This window comes from Haliotis rubra, unplaced genomic scaffold (genome assembly GCF_003918875.1).
Source record: "Haliotis rubra isolate DU_JTF1 unplaced genomic scaffold, ASM391887v1 Scf115, whole genome shotgun sequence".
Lineage (NCBI taxonomy): Eukaryota > Metazoa > Mollusca > Gastropoda > Lepetellida > Haliotidae > Haliotis > Haliotis rubra.
Window position 1 is genome coordinate 2,052,642 of NW_025765059.1, and position 18,680 is coordinate 2,071,321.

Below are 18,680 nucleotides of genomic sequence, written 5' to 3' on the forward strand. Positions count from 1 at the left end.
TAGATGTGGACGAGAAAGGGTAAAGCCTGTTCAAGGTAGTGTGAAGGTGGGGTAGAACTGTCGAGGGTAGATGTGGACGAGGAAGGGTAAAGCCTGTTCAAGGTAGTGTGAAGGTGGGGTAGAACTGTCGAGGGTAGATGTGGACGAGGAAGGGTAAAGCCTGTTCAAGGTAGTGTAAAGGTGGGGTAGAACTGTCGAGGGTAGATGTGGACGAGGAAATGTAAAGCCTGTTCAAGGTAGTGTAAAGGTTGGGTAGAACTGTCGAAGGTAGATGTGGACGAGGAAGGGTAAAGCCTGTCAAGGTAGTGTGAAGGTGGGGTAGAACTGTCGAGGGTAGATGTGGACGAGGAAGGGTAAAGCCTGTTCAAGGTAGTGTGAAGGTGGGGTAGAACTGTCGAGGGTAGATGTGGACGAGGAAGGGTAAAGCCTGTTCAAGGTAGTGTAAAGGTGGGGTAGAACTGTCGAGGGTAGATGTGGACGAGGAAATGTAAAGCCTGTTCAACGTAGTGTAAAGGTTGGGTAGAACTGTCGAGGGTACATGTGGACGAGGAAGGGTAAAGCCTGTTCAAGGTAGTGTGAAGGTGGGGTAGAACTGTCGAGGGTAGATGTGGACGAGAAAGGGTAAAGCCTGTTCAAGGTAGTGTGAAGGTGGGGTAGAACTGTCGAAGGTAGATGTGGACGAGGAAGGGTAAAGCCTGTTCAAGGTAGTGTGAAGGTGGGGTAGAATTGTCGAGGGTAGATGTGGACGAGGAAATGTAAAGCCTGTTCAAGGTAGTGTGAAGGTAGGGTAGAACTGTCGAAGGTAGATGTGGACGAGGAAATGTAAAGCCTCTTCAGGAAAGTGTGAAGGGGAGGGGTAGAACTTTCCGTATTTCCGCTGTTACATCGTCTTGAACTACTAACAAATCGACACCCGGGTTAGAATTGGTCTTCAACAACCCATGTTTGTCGTAGGAGGCGATAACGGGATTGGGTTGTCAGTCATAGTATCCGAAATGCGTAGATCGATGTTCATGCCTTGAGCACTGGCTTGCCTGGTCAAAACTCGAATATTTACAGGCTGCCGACATATAGCTGGAATATATTTTCACAAAAGGAAAAAAACCCAAACAAAGAGCCAACTACAAAATCAGAACATGAGCAACGCCAACGTCATGAGCACTCTCTACTGTGCTAAATGTTGGACGCGGCAGGATCACCCCGAACCCCACCTGGCAGTGAGCCACGACATGTCTGGGAGTGTAAGGGAGAGGGTTTCGTCAGACTATCTCGTCACCCGTCTCCCAGCTACAGGCAACTGTCAGTGTCTAAACGTTCTACAGAGATATCAGCCGTATAGCCTGTCCTGGAGAGATATACTGATCGATCACTGATTTATGTCCCGATCGATGTCATCTGCTAGACAGTATAAACATTATCACATAGCAAGGCCTCGGACATTAACTGCCAGTCAGTGATTAACAAGGTTCACACAGGCGCATTGTCCCAGAGGCAAAGTCTTCAACATGTAAACACTAACTATATATAGACAGCAGGCTATACATAAGGAGTTGTCATACAGCGACATCTACCCAAATGTACTGCAACACACCCCTACCTACACCACAACGTGTCACAGATACTCCTTCATGCGTTTTCATACAACAGTTTGTACATCCCTCCTTGGTGTCCTACAACAACCGCAGTACAAGGTTTTGCCATTCAACAGTATCTGCACAACCATCTGTTTTCACTACAATACATACCCGTGAAGGTCCGGGTTAGAATGAACCTTCAGTAACCCATGCTTGTCGTAAGAGGCGACTAACGGGATCGGGTGGTCAGGCTCGCTGACATGGTTGAGACATGTCATCGGTTCCCAATTGCGCAGATCGATGCTCATGCTGTTGATCACTGGATTGTCTGGTCCAGACTCGATTATGTACAAACCGCCGCCATATAGCTGGAATATTGCTTAGTGCGGCGTAAAACTAAACTCACTCACTCACTACTATATAGGTTGCCATACAACGACCTGTACTCCACCGTATAGACAATGTACACACATAAGTACAGTTTCAGCTAGGGTCACACACTTGAAGACTTGTATGGCCTGACAACGAAATGTGAACACCTCGCATGGAAATAAGAGGCGCATTGATATTGCAAATAACACTGGATAGGTGTCCGTTCTTGTTTATAAATTGTTCGACAGTGAAGAGATATCCGTTCTTGTAGAAACAGTGTAAGACAGTGAAAGACAGTTCTTGTAGATACGGTTTTCCTGTAGATAAAAGTCACACTGAAAGGTTAGACATGCTCTTCGACTGATGGACTCACAGTAGGGCAAATATGTTTCTCTAGGGGCGTGTTTCACCGATACTGTTTACAGACAAAAGGGGGAGATCTGTGAAGAAACAATGACTTAGGGTCACTGGCGTACAACAGATTGTTTGTTCAGCATGGTGAACGTAGACCTGAGAGCGACACGACTGCTCAGCATATAGAAAAGATGTTAAGATTTATAAGGTGCCCCGCAAAGCTATGACGTGCACACTATCTAGATCTTCTATTTAAAAAGAGTAAGAGGGAGAGTTCATTAGCGCCAACGACCTCTCTTCATCAGTTTTAGAAATTCCCATCCAGGCTCAGTAAATGCCTGATTAATGAATGCAACCGGCTGAGAAATATAATGTTCTTTAACACTGTTACATTCCTCACACATATTTCCCAAAGACCTCCTAGTGACGCTCTTCGCGATCAACAATGGGTGATGTAATTGCACAATCCTTGAAGCACGTAATTTCGTTCAATGAAATTATCGAAGCAGAGTGTCTGAAAATTAACCGTGTTTTATATGAGAAACCTTAACTTCCGCATGACTTATCAGGGCAAAGGACACACCAACTCTCTCTCTGTCTCAATGAAAAGTGTTTGATGTAACACCTACTACACGGACACTGTTCGTATTTCATACCTCTGTCATTGTAATTTATATCCCTGCTCTTTACCTAGAGAGTTACATCAGTTCATTGAGTACATGACACTTTTGCACGGACAGAATGGCTTTTATGTACAGCTAAACTACACTGCTTGAAAGTGAATCGAAATGAACTACACAGTGGCTTTTATGTACAGCTAAACTACATTGCTTGAAAGTGAATCGAAATGAATTACAAAGTGGCTTTCATGTACAGCTAAACTACATTGCTTGAAAGTGTATCGTAATGAACTACAAAGTGGCTTTTATGTACAGCTAAACTACATTGCTTGAAAGTGAATCGAAATGAATTACAAAGTGGCTTTTATGTACAGCTAAACTACATTGCTTGAAAGTGAATCGAAATGAATTACAAAGTGGCCTTCGTGTACAGCTAAACTACATTGCTTGAAACTGTATCGTAATGAACTACAAAGTGGCCTTCGTGTACAGCTAAACTACATTGCTTGAAACTGTATCGTAATGAACTACACAGTGGCTTTCATGCACTACTAAACTACATTTGCTTGAAAGTGTATCGTAATGAACTGCAGAAAGTGGCTTTCATGTACAGCTAAACTACATTGCTTGAAAGTGTATCGTAATGAACTACAAGATGGCTTTCATGCACTACTAAACTACATTGCTTGAAAGTGTATCGTAATGAACTACAAGATGGCTTTCATGCACTACTAAACTACATTGCTTGAAAGTGTATCGTAATGAACTACAGAGTGGCTTTCATGTACAGCTAAACTACATTGCTTGAAAGTGTATCGTAATGAACTACAAGATGGCTTTCATGCACTACTAAACTACATTGTTTGAAAGTGTATCGTAATGAACTACAAGATGGCTTTCATGCACTACTAAACTACATTGCTTTAAAGTGTATCGTAATGAACTACAAAGATGGCTTTCATGCACTACTAAACTACATTGCTTGAAAGTGTATCGTAATGAACTAGAAAGTGGCTTTCATGTACGGCTAAACTACATTACTTGAAGATGTATCGAAATGAACTAGAAAATGGCTTTCATGTACCGCTAAACTACATTACTTGAAAATGTATCGAAATGAACTAGAAAATGGCTTTCATGCACTACTAAACTACATAGCTTCAAAATGTATCGAAAGGAACTACATGTACAAAGTGGCTTTCATGCACTACTAAATTACACTGCTTGAAAATGTATCGACATGAACTAGAAAATGGCTTCCGTGAACTACTACAATACACCAGTAGTCCAGGCTAGCAATTCTCGAAACGTTCGTAGCCTTACGAACTTCTTAAGCCCATTCTTAACACATTGGCTACAATCAAAGTTAAGAATTCTTAGGGCTACGAACGTTTCGAGAATAAGGGCCCAGTACAATAAATATTCTTTAGCGACATAAATGAAGCCTACACTCGTAGATACGAAGATACATCAGAGAGTAACTAGAATCGACTATTTGTTATAAGTAAACCTATTCAGCAGCGATGACACCAGGGGTTAAATATCTACACATTCTCTATTGATCTAACCTGACATGGTTTTTATATTAGTTTTCAGCACTCTTGTTTGAAACCTCACTTATCCACAACCACTCCATGGTGTATCGGCAATACAGCTTTAACGTTATCCACATAGATACACAACACAGGCCAACTGAAAAATCCACACGTTTCTGTTTGACATGAAATTGCAATGTGACACTCTATAAAGAAAAACAATAGATTAATATGCCAAAACTATCGGATTAAAAGTCATTTAGTTCCCAAACGCGCAAACGCTAAGGACCTAATTTCCAACAAAACTGAGCATAATCGGTAACACGATGTTCCCAAAGGAGTCTAACATCTTCCAGATAAATACACACAAAGTCACATAATAGTAAGAGGTCCTATCTAGAGAATGGATTCTTTGGGAATATTCTGTTCCCCCCACTACGGGAGACAAGCCGGTGACCTTTTCTGGAGATCTTATGCCGACAGGTTCGTTTAAGAGCAATTTTCTTGTAGATGCAGATTTGATGCATATAGCCCATGGTTGTGACAGGTCTATACCATCACTCATTACCGTTTTCCGTCGATACCAGACAAATGTATGGATCCCGGTTCAACCTTCCCTCATCTGGCACAATGTGTCTGTACTTCATCTGGTGTGAAGCAATGTCTACTATCATCTGGTGGCTCGGGGCTGCATGTCATGACGCGTTTATACATGTAATTGGAATCAGTATGAACTGGGGTTTCTGGAAAACGAGTTTTTGCGCAATTATAAGTTTCAATGATTTGGTTTGATGCAGGGCATTATGGGAGACGTGTACCACTCATCATGTTAGAAACGTCATATATTTTAGTTCTACTTGTGTTTATACCACCTCTTCATTTATCAAGCTTTACATTCACCGAATTATCCGTCATATTTGGTTTCTCACATAGCACTTTGATAAATTCATAACACGGATTGACACCAATATTTAAGCACACCGATAAGTCTGGACATGAAAGTTCTATATAACCTATGTCTACACATGGGTTGGTGTTCACTTGCAGTCACCAGATGAACATTCAGTGTGACGTCGGTGATCTGACTCCGCAATATATCTCCTTTACGCCTGACACCCAAGAACAGGATGAATTGGACAATTGGTTGATTGAAAATCCATTGCAGTCTGATATATGGATTGCATATACATATTGAGGACTGATATATAGATTGTGCATGCAGATTGTTGATTGATATATAGAATGCAAAGACTGATTGCGGTCTGATATGTGGATTGCAAATTCAGATTGCGGTCTGATATGTGGATTGCAAATTCAGATTGCGGACTGATATTGTGGATTGCAGATTCTGATTGCGGTCTGATATATGTATTGCATATTGACTGTTCATAAGGTGACCATGTTCATAACTTGTTCATAAGGTGACCATTTGAAAAACAAACAGAAAAGGGCCCGAACCTGAGGGAACTCTGGCTATCTGGCAACTCAATCAAATATTGCCCAAGTTTTTTTAACAATCCAAAAGTGTTGCCAGCAAATTCTAATATCACGATTTAAACCCACCTTGTAGCTGATGATGGACTTAATTAACGATACATAGATACTGTTCTGAGTTTAACCATCATCACTAGTTTAAGACGCAGCCGTGAAAATGGCCAGGAGGTCTAGGATTGCTGCTGATCTAATATGCAGAACATCCAGATTGACACAGTGTGTAACAGTGCTATTCCCTAATCGCCCTGACCCAAGGCTTTTCTTTTATAGCGAGACGTTGTGTTATAACTCGCATAACTGTACTCGATCTAGAAGGGTGCTGCTGGCAAATCTCATCGCCGTATGATCTTTAAATGTTCATTTGACAAGCATACATGGTCACCTAAAAACGTGTAAAACCTCCACGAAAACCCACCACTGTCAGCATATATGAGTGACGTACAGTCCTAGAATTTTTTATCGTTCCGTAGAGAACGGCATTACAGCCATTATACATTGCTCTGAACTTTTTATATCAATACCCTCGGAGACTTCGGTTTATGTTCCTCATAAATATTCGTTGTAATCGTAAAGGTGCTACTTAACCCTAACGGATGAGATGTTGGGAAGAGAAGCAACGCCTGCTGTGTAGCATGAATCTCACACTGTGTTGTGTGGCATGACATCTCACACTGAGTTGTGTGGCATGAATCTCACACTGTGTTGTGTGGCATGACATCTCACACTGAGTTGTGTGGCATGAATATCACACTGTGTTGTGAAGCATGAGATCTCACACTGTGATGTCTGGCATGTGATCTCACACTGTGTTGTGTAGCATGAGATATCACAATGTGTGTTGTGTGGCATGAGATCTCACACTGTGTTGTGTAGCGTGAGATCTCACACTGTGTTGTGTAGCATGAGATCTCACACAGTGTTGTGTGGCATGAGATTTCACACTGTGTTGTGTAGCATGAGATCTGGCACTGTGTTGTGTAGCATTCATCTCACACTGTGTCTTGTGGCATGAGATCTGGGGCATGGTGGGCTAGCTGACTGGCTAGCTGGCTGAAGTGCCAGGCTAGTGATCCAGCGAGCCTTTGTTGTCGGGATCGAGCCCACCTGTGACCGGGTGTAAAAGACCTTGGAGTCAACTTTCTGTGCAGACTCTTTCAGTGTTGTCACAACCCCTAGTGTTTAGTACACAACCCTGTGCACTTAAAATAACCTACGAATCCGTTGGTAGATGACCAGATGGTGGCCACATGAAAACGTGCAAACACCAAGTTGCAGGTACAGCAACTCTCTGATAGTTTACCTCCCCTGTCAGATGATGTACAAAAGCATTCCTTGGCGGCAGCACGAACACCTCTCCTCCAAGATACTGTGAATACATGTGTATACAGGCCCTTCTACTGCTTGTTCTGTTGACCTGTCTAGTCCAGACAAGTTGTGTCAGAAACTGACCTTGTGTTCTACGATCTGAGAATGAGGCTAACTCCAGGACAGCGTTTGTGAAGTCCGTGTACTCTACTGACTGACAATAGGAGTCGCTCTATCTGAGAACTGACATTGTACAAATCTTTTATTCACCTATCCGATGATACGGGTACGTCTTCTCTACAAATCTGATTGTACAGACCTTGTACACCGCTATCTGAGTATACTCTAGAACTATGGTATTACACAACGTGCTCTATTTGATAATACAAGTTGCCCTATCTTTATCTTTATAATCTTTATTTGCACTGAGAAGGCCACAGGCCTATAGTTGCCCTATCGTAGAACTTGAATGACGATCTGTTCAACAGTCTGATACTACCGGTAGCTCTTCTGTGATTATACAGATCAAATTTCACATGTAGTTCTCCTCAAGAACCACGACAAAGACATTGTACGGGACACTCGCATACGATGGGTAGTTCTACTGTAGGCCGTGATTATACAGATGTTGTATTGTCCGTGCTTATAAAATGGGTAGCTATACAGTAGAACGTGATGATAAAGATGTTGTATGAAACGGTCTTATACTATTGGTAGCTCTATCCTAGAACTGCGATTATGCAGATAATGCACTGAACGTTTTTATACTATAGATACTCTGCTGTAGACCGTGACAATATAGGAATTGTGTGGACACTCGTGTACTATGGATACTCTGCAGTAGAACGTGACCATATAGGTATTGTGTGGACACCCCTATACTATGGATACTCTGCTGTTGACCGTGATCATATAGGTATTGTGTGGACACTCCTATACTATGGATACTCAGCAGTAGACCGTGGCCTTTTTCAGAGTGAGTGAGTGGGTTAAGATTTAACGTCACATCGGCAATATTTCAGCCATATCGAGAAAAGGAAGATACCAATCAGTGAAAATAACGGTGTTTGTCTCAGTGAAGGATGCGGTCAAGGTATCGTGTGATCAATTTCACGGGTCAGGATGACATGCAGTAATAGTAGTCTTTTCTGGAAGATGGAGTGGGAAGGAAATTGGTCTAACGCCGCTGTGGAGTGTTTCAGTCGTGTCGCAGCTCTTGTTTAATCTGTTCAATCAAATCATAGACTAAAGGATGATCTTCGGAGAGACTCGATCCCGACCAGCGGAAACGAGATTGTCTCAGGGACTCAATTCTGAGCACCTTTAACTTCAAGGCCACCCATTGGTTTATCCTCAGATGTCACGGAAATGACCAATGCACCACATATGTTAGAAATTGCCCTTCCATCTGTTGAATGTCAAGCGAGTGATCAGTTACTGTTATCTCGCTAGACAACAAGGTAAACTTTTTACGTTCATCTAAGTGTCTGAAAGGGCATTCGGACGAGATAAGGAGATTGGAGGATATACTCGCCGCATCTGAGATCACTGTGGTGCTTGTCACTTGACAGTGATTTCTGCTCATCTTATATACATGTATATTAATACGTCGTTAAAAAGAACTTAACGCCTTTTCATGATGTCACCGAATGGCTGGATAAGCCCTCTTTTGCGAACAACTGTTTTTATCAAAGTCGAAATCAATGATAATAATGATTAATGTAATGTTTTGGTCGCTTTCGTTTATAGTCGTAACATTGAACAAGAGCAAGGTGTATTGGTGCCCAATTCAACTGAAGCGACGCTTTGATATCTATTTCAGCATCTCAAGGAAAAACTTGACGCTGTTCCCAACACAAACCTATTCTATTCAAAGAAGTCTTTGATGTGAATATTTGCAGTCATGTTATCCACCAACCCAAATCAGTCAACTAGATGGAGAGCTCCATCGCTCCTCTGCAACAAATCGGAGCTTTCCGACACTCCTTTTTGTCTACTGGAGATGTAACAGCTCTGCTGCATCCTAATGGAGATGTCTGCGGCTCTGCTGCATCGTACTAGAGATCTCTACAGCTCTGCTGCATCCTACCGGAGATCTTTGCAGCTCTCGATGGTTCTTCGATGTAGTACGATATAGGTATCATAGTTGTGTTATGTAGCTTAACTTTGCAATGTTTGGCGACTGTTTAAGACTTCGTAAAGTGTCATAACGCCTGTAAATCTATTTTACCCAATCTGATTGTCAAGTGTATACTGTCTGTTGTCTGGCATTTTACATTTCATTTAACTGCAATGAGCACGTCTTCATTCATCACGGAAGTGTTTTGACACTATGACCTTGACAGTGAATGTGTCCATCAGTCATAGTCATTCAAGGACATCCCCAGGAGAGATGCTGCGGCACACAAACCAAGTATGTTGTCCCGAAATAGTATGCCTCTCATTCATTCAACAGACATGGCAGTTACCGACCACTATATTTATAAAGATGTCATGTAATCCTACGGTCTCTGCAGGACTTGAATAATTAAGTGAATACGCGATGACGTTTCACTGACCTGGAGTTAATGCTGCTGGAGTTATTGTGAGCATAATCTTTGTCCTTGAAACGACTAATCAATGTCGCTGAGGAATTCCCTAGGATTGTCCTAAAAGGGCAAAGTGTGGCGGCGGAAATGTCATGTGGATAAAACCTTCCACCATGTCAATAAGACCAGTGGTGTACACGTATCATGAGAGCCAAGAGCTTATGGAGTGAACGTAATTTGTTAAAAGGGGAATATTTACCGTACACATAAACATTTTAGCATACTTAAACAACATTATATTTGTACAAGTTGAGTTCATGTTCAGCATTTCTGTCAGACATAAAGTAGGAAAGGCTGATGCCTCCATGGAAAACGCCTCATTACACTTACGTAAATGCAGAACTCTGTGAGAAGTTTGGATTTATTAACACTATGCAAATCCTGTGATTTCCCCTCGAAACCAAGTAGTTTCCCTTTTGAGAGTAACATAGGTCCTCTAATCAATTGATCAATGTCTAAGGAATTCCCTACGAAAGCCTAATTCCTCCATGGAATTCACATACACTTACAAAAATGCAGAACTCTGTGAGACGTTTGGATTAATTAACACAATGCAAATCCTCTGAATTTTCCAGATAACCAGGTAGTTTCCCTTGACATGGGCACCAGGCAATACATCCATGGTACAAATGCTGAGTTACAGATGTGACTATTTGACCGTACTGGAGGAAGGACGGCACCATATGTCGATACACTACGCTTTGCCCAAAGGAATGCTGTCAAACAGGTGACAAGATGATCTGTATTCTCGGAGAAACGTTATTGATGTCTGAGAGTCGATTCAATCAGATATCCCGAGGGGGGATCTGGAGGACCGGTCTAGTGTAGCACGCTTTCCGCTAAAAGAGTACTTACTTTGTTGGCGAAAACAGACATTCATCTCAAAACCATCTGATAGAGAAACCCTACAAAGCATACTTCATATCACAAAGTTATTGTCGACAACACTATTGATGTGGGATTTAACCTTGTATACCCAGGTTGATACGGAAGCAATGATTATTTTTAACAACTGCGAACACCATAATTCCGACTATTAACTTTGTCAACACCGGCGAGATCTGTTGAAGTTTTAAACGAACTGACAGCCGATTAAACCCTTTCCGGTTTGAAGTCGCCAAGTTGAATAAAAACTTCTATTTTCAGATTTAGCAGAGAGGCGTTGAGAGCTTAAGGAGGTAATTTAAGCAGGGAAGCGCAATAAAAGCGAGTTTATTGCAGACAACAGAAAATAGATTAACGTGACTATTTCCCATATTTATTGCATTGATGTTCGACTGTTAAGATAGGACTTCAGGTCATTGACAAAGTGACAAAAGGTTCTGCCGAATCGAGGAGGAAACGTATAGATAATGCATAACCATAATACCACAAAAACCGGCACTTAAGGTGTCTTGATTGCAAGCTTTAACTCGTTTGGGATAGAATTATTGACAACATCATGGATTGAGAGACGCCAGCATCTCAACAAGGTGTCAGCGGGATTAACGATTACATACTGGTCAGAGAGGTTGCAGCAACGCTACCTGGTGTCAGTGGGTTGCAGTTATGCGGGTTCTTCTTTCTCTTTTAAATCTGTCTTTGATACCTCTTCCAATGGTACCAGTCTTCATGGGTACGTTTATATGTGTATTTCCTATACGATGTGTGCATTTAGCATCACATAGATAGCTTTAAAATCACTAAATGCAGGAAAGAGGGTTCGGTTGATCCTTACAATGTCAGGTTCACACTCCGTTTAAGGCTCTTGTCCACTTCACAAGGAGTCCACTCAGTGACAGCGGCTCCTCAGGGAAGCGAACCGGAGAATGTGACGACTCCCTAACGCTGCAGTCTTCTGTATAACCCGCAGTAACAAAAGAGCTGCATTCTTGGCAGCAAATTCGGGTACTCTACCAATATCAGCCATGAGATTGTTCAGGACAGCAACCCTACAGACTGCGAACTCGTACCATCCCTGACAAATAGACTCTTATCTTGAAAGTTAGTCCTACGACGTCACGTATCCACGGTAACAGTGCGAGCAGTGCAGTCGGCCAGCTAATATTGACGTCCACGTCAAAAGTGGGAATGACGATACTTTCAGTGGACGGCACGGCACGACAGAAAAAGTTAGAAAAGTCCTCTTCAGTGATGAGTCATGTATCCTTTCACCTGCAATTTTGGAGGTTATGATCTAGTGTAGAATAACGCCATTTGAGCAACTCGTGTGTTTGTTGTGCTTTGACTGATGTTAGAATGTACCTGGAAGATGCCTTACCTCTGTTTGCAAGAAAGCTGTCTTTGGGTGTTACTGCTACAGGATAACGCCACACAACCTATTCCTGGAGTCGTGATGCAGTGTCTCAGCTAGATACCCAATGATCTGTGGCACATGCCAGTGATGAAGTTGCAGTCTGCACGTGTTCTGAAACACATACAACGTTGTGAAACGTATTCCTTCTCAAATGTTGACAACCAATGACTTGTCCTCAGATTGTCTGACCTGCATCGATGCACAAGGTCGACAAACTTGTTACTGGCAGAACTTCCCTCTGAACTTGTGAAACTCAAGCATTTTCCCTTTCAAATATTAACAACCAATGAACATTGTTCAGAAAGGTTCTATGCATCGATGAAGAAGGTCGACAGACCTGCTACTGACTGAACTCCCTCTGCACGCTCCCGAACGATTTAACTCATTTATGCATGGCAGAAACTTCTTCATATGGGCTGTTGATCGTTACAGTATTGTCCCGTCGTTGAGATAAAATCTCATTAATTGTTCAACAGTAGTTAGCCTATTTTTCTGTATGTCAAAATAGTATCTTCCTTTACGGATAGCAATAACGATAGCAATAAGTCAGAAAGCAGATAGCCAACTCTGTAGGAAACTGTCGTGTACTTGTGGTCTCGCGTTTTCATATGTTATCTTGTTTCCAAAGGTTGAGATCGTGACAATGTCCCACGCAGTACTTCATAATATATCTCCTTTATATAACTGTTGCACATCAATCTGGCCGCATCTACATGTCTACAATGTGTTTTGTCTGTACCGTAGACCCACGGCTTGGTTTGGGCATGAGGTCGGCGTATTCTTCAAGATATTAACTACATCCACACACATGCAGGCATGGGGTTCATGGCGCCATCGGCATGGAAGCGGGTTCCCAGACGTTCATTTATATTCACAGTGTCACTAGGTATTTTCTCACATCATTACCACGTCGCCATCACGACTACAAGATAACTGCTATTAGATTATGTTCTCAAATGAAGTCACAGTTACTTGCCGTAAGGCGGAATTGGCTTTTTAGAGGGGTCTAAAACTGTCTAACGCTTCCAAAAATACTTGTCCCAATATTGCCATATTAGCTGTGGTCTGTTGAAACATTTGAAATTATCGGCTTGATTGAAGCCAAGTTATAATATGATCAGTTGTGCTGTTATTTCTTATGGCTGCCGTGTTGTATATTGTCAAGGAGTGTTCTGTACAACCATTCACTTCCTCATTGATATAATGTTGTACATTTTTGTTGTTTATAGCCAGTCACTACCTGGTGGATATTGTGTTGTATTCGTCTATATGTTGTATACGAGTTATCACCACCTGAAGAATATAGTATTGTATATGGTGCAGTTGTGTTGTATATGGCCAGTGGATACCTGATGGATATCGTGTTCTTTATCGTCCAGGTGTGTACATGACTAGTCACTACCTGGTAGGTAATGTTATATATGACCAGTCACTATCCGATGGATAATTGTAGTATAATCTGTTATATACTTAGTAGACTAGTATAATCTGTTAAATACTCATCACATAAAGCTAGAGGATACTCGGTAATATAAGTTATAGCATTGTGAGGGTATACGGGGTTTTATGCAGTGCACATTACAGCTAATATTTCGCCACGGAGGCTTGTAAGAGTTGTGGTGCATGATATATAACCCATACATCATAGCAAATCATAAATTGTCCGTAGGGTGAACGGTTTATATACCATACCTTATATTTCATTGATCTAATATAATGTACAACCTATTTATATGTCATGCTCATTATTTGTGTAATATTAATACCATTTCATATTCAGTGTATGATTGGAAAAGTGTGAAATATACCCTAATCATTTATATGACGAATCAGCTGTGAATATGACCTAGCATTAGTACGTGCATTAAAGTACAGTCTTGGTGTCTATGTATCTGCTTAGAATGAGACGGATGTGGGATGAATATTTTGTTTGTGTTGTTGTTGTTGAATATGACACAAACGGTGGTGGCGTGTGGCCATGTGCATAGAGCTCAGGTCACAATCAATTGAAGTTAAGCAACGTTTGGCGCGAAGAGTCTTTGGATGGGTGATCGTGTGTGACAGCTTGACTCCTGAGTGTTTCTAGGACTTCAGTCCTGTCCCACAACAAAGCACATGTGATAAATGTGGTCTCACCTCAAGTGAGTTTGTTCAAACTTGCCTCTGTTCACCCAGCAGAAAATGGGTACCGGGTGAAATAAGTAGTGAGACTATTAACCTTCCCGCGCCTAACAGGCAGCTTGGGTTATCCGGGATAATAATGATCAGATTGTGCACTTTGAGCAGGATATCTAGCCTGGAAAAGGTGCGTTATAAACATTCTCATTATGATGATGATGTCTGTGTCGCTGCGCTGAAAGGAACAGGGTCAGAACCGATGCTGGAGTTGCCTCCGTGCTGGACGAGACAAAGATACAGAACGGTCATGGTTTCTAAATAAGACACGGCTACGGTCGATGACGTCATGGTCTCTTTTAGGAATCGGTGAAGTTGCAATGTTTTGGGGTAACGGAGGCAGTGTTAAGACAATGGTCTGATTTGCTGAGTGTGAATGAAACAGGGACAGTTGAGTACCGCGTCAAGAGCGGTAATCAACCATAGATTGACTGAGTAGATGATAAACCAACTGTAACATCTTTCCTTGATTTTTCACCTCCCACATCGCCCTATTGCCCTGTCTAAAATTGCCTGACACATGGAGTGCATCTACATCTTTGCCGGTAACGGTTTAAAGTACGTAGTGATCAACCATAGATTGATTGAGTAGAAGATAAAACAACTTCTACATCCTCATCTTTCCCTGATGTTTCACTTTCCACGCAACCATATTACCTTCACCTGGAATTAGAATGTCACGTGGAGTCTCTCGACATCTTTGCTTAATTACTCTATATGGAGCATGAGCGTTGGCGTAACCATTTAGTGAGCACCAGTAGGATTCAGTTGATACATTTCCTAGTCTCTAGTGTCTGCTTGAACTAAAGACGTGTGAGCTGAAGTCTTTACGGTCCTATCGGATACATTCACAGTTCCAGTTTGTCACGTAATTAACCGTTAATGGCTTCCGACGGGAATGATAGGGCTGAGATCGATTTCTCGTTGTGAAAAGCTTACCATCTGATAACGTAAAAGTATCAATGCCATGCTCATCTTCCTGACATGGGCAAATCTTCACAAATACGTTCAGATAACACTGGCAATAGGAATCAACGTCGACGTATATTACTATTAAAGAGAAACATTTATCCAGCTTCTTTTTCTAAAGACCTCAACGTTTCTGTATATATGGTTACTCCTCCATCAGGTAAACGTCAGTTCCTTTACCTAAGAGAGTAATCATGATATGTTCTTTTTGAAGAAAAGGTCGACATCTAAAAATTGTCTGTCTTATGTGTATCACTTCTGAATATCACTCAAAGACTTGTATTACTGCAGTTTTATTATTAGTGACGTCACAGTTGGACTCAACCATTACAAGACTGAAGTTTCTTTCAAAGAAATGTAATTATAATGAATTCAAACAGACTGTTAATTAGTTAACTATCAAGTTTTGAGTAAACTAAATACAGCCATTTTCACTATCATTGCGCAAGACAAACGATGTAAGTTTTGACATCTGGTTGGTTGGATTTCGTTGACGACATATAGAGAGGAGCAGTTTCCTAACACTGTACGGTATGGCAGATTGTTTAGTTCTTGCGGATCATTATTGCGAAATGCTAAAAACGTTTAATAACATCCATTTTGCGCCCCATTATGTGTAATGATGACTAACAAATAGTGGATTCATCTCCAGTTTGGTGTGATATTGGAAAGTTAATCGACAATACTCGCGTCTTTAGTGCAACCATTAATGATTAACGGGATGATGTTGACATTTCCCATATGGAATAATAATTATTTATGTTTATCTTTTCCACCTTTAAGAATTTAATACACACCAAATTGATCAAATATTATGGTAAATTCAGCATAGTAATTAATTCGTCTATTGTATGGGACCTAAAACATTTGTTGGACTGATTCCCTAGCATCGTTCTATACATTGCAGGCAAATAATGCTTCTTTTGGGAAAATCCATTCGCCATGAAAATAAGCTTCAGGAATTATATGAGAAGATATCCTGATTGAAAGATGTGTTGCAGTATTCTTGAAGCTATATGACTCTAATTACAACAATAATTCCCTGTTGTAATCAATTTTGATAAACTATGTGGTGTAATGTTAATATTTTAGTCAGTACGTCGCTCTAGATCTGACACTTGTGGAACATGAGGTGGGCGATTTGGTCACAACAGATTTTAGTTGTTCGATGAAATTCAGGGAGCCCTTGACTCGACCTGTAAACCGAGTTATAGGAGTATTTATGGTAGTGTTAGAGACTAACTTAATGCTGTCGCCATCAGAAATATGGTTACTTTGAGACTGCTGTTTGTTGCCTCCTGGTGGTTGGAACATTAAGCTTTCAAAGTGACTTGTAGGTCGTGTCGATGAGATGAATGTGGTTGCAAAGGACCTTTTGATTTGGATCGCATTTCCAGTATCTTCTGAGACAGTTAGCTTAAACTTGTATACAGCCAATCTACCTGGCAACCTCCAATCTGAAAATATGAAAACACTTTATCACATCATTTTAATCTATTGACACATAGTTTCCAACACTCGATATAATGAAAGGAACCCTTAATGTTCTGTGATTGTATAAACATCAGTTCACTTACACCATTGACAACAACGGTTGTTTTCGGTTATCGAATTTGTATACTATTAGGTATGCCACTAGGGAATGGAAGCTTTAGCTAAATGATAAACCAGATTAGAAGCTATCAGATTAAAAGCTGTCACACCATTGTACCTGTGTTCACTGAGAATTCAACCGGGTTCACGGAGGGAGATCCACAACAATGGGGGAGAGATAGAATCCGCAGTGCTTCGATTACGTGTTAAACCATCTTGCCCAGACACCAGTCACCAGCGACCACAACTGCACCTCATCTCAGATCACGGCATCGGCCTGATATTTTAGCCAGTTACCAGTAATTGTCGCGGTTTGGTAAAATCTTTAACGTCAACAAAGATCTGGAAATACAAGTAAGTTTTTTAACGTCAACAGAAAAGCAGAAGTAGTTTGATTAGTTTCCCTAACATGAAATGTAGTTCAAATAATATATTTGTCTTCATTTCTGCTGGCGAGTACTCATAGTTTCATTTATATTCATTACAGTTGGGCGATTTGTCACTTTGACGTGGATGAAGAAAGTCAACTGCTGGAGTGTGAATTGGTCAAATTGGCGTTCATAGTCTTCATGATACGGAGAGTGAATGGAGTACACGTCATAACACGGAGGTCAGATGATATTGACGTCCATTAGTGTTGTTGGTCGGGAGGACATGGCGGTGGATGATGTTGGTCTCTATGGTATTTGTGGTAAGGAACGTGTATAATATTGTTGTACAAATAGATTTTGTTACCTGCTGTTTAGTATAATAACAAACCGGGTAACTCTTCATACAGCGGGTCATCAGGTGCAGGTTTCCAAAACCACTCCGTAAATGATATGTTAACCATGTTGGACAAAAATCAATATCACAATGTCTTCTGTTTCCACGTGAATGGTTAAAGTTAAAACGTAGCAATTATTTGCGAGTTCAAAAACTTGAAAGTCAATTACAGCTCTTGACAGAAATGTGATTTTCAACCAAAGCCCTCAATTGCTAGCAGTTAAAGTGATCTGCCATTAAAATTCCAAACACGGACAAGATAAATGTAAATTATCACGGCATAAATACTCTTTTTAGCAAAACGGGAACTGAAAAACACACGATCAAAATAGCCATTCACTCTGAATGTACAAAAAGCAATGGACGCCATCCAAACGCGAGCACCTGTACAGAATGATTTAAGAATCATTCAAAAGAATGCTCAGTATACAAATTTCAGTATGGGAATAGATGGGAAACTGCTATATTTCTGTTTTAGAATAATACAATGACTGCTGTTATGGCAAATATGTGTATGCATATTCACAATGTAGAGCTCGACAGTTGTTATTTTTCTTGTATGAGTTGCGAGGGAGTGAGGGAGTGAGTTTAGTTTTACGCCGCATTCAACAATATTACAGCTATATGGCGGCGGTCTGTAAATAATCGAGTCTGGACCAGACAATCCAGTGATCAACATCATGAGCATCGATCTGCGCAATTGGGAACCGATGACATGTGTCAACCAAGTCAGAGAGCCTGACCATCCGATCCCGTTAGTCGCCTCTTACGACAAGCATAGTCGCCTTTTGTGGCAAGCATGGGTTGCCAAATACCTATTCTACCCCGGATCTTCACGGGTCGTATGAGTTGTGAATCTTTGTAAAACTGTTATTAGAAATATGTTTTATATATTCACATCTAAATGTGGTGTGCCTACCATGTATGTTGTAAACATAAACGTTTAAATGAAAAAAAACCAGACGTGGAAATAGCAATTTGCAAGAATCGTGACTTATTCGAAAAAGTGCCAGCTTATCACTTCCACTCAGTGCTATCTT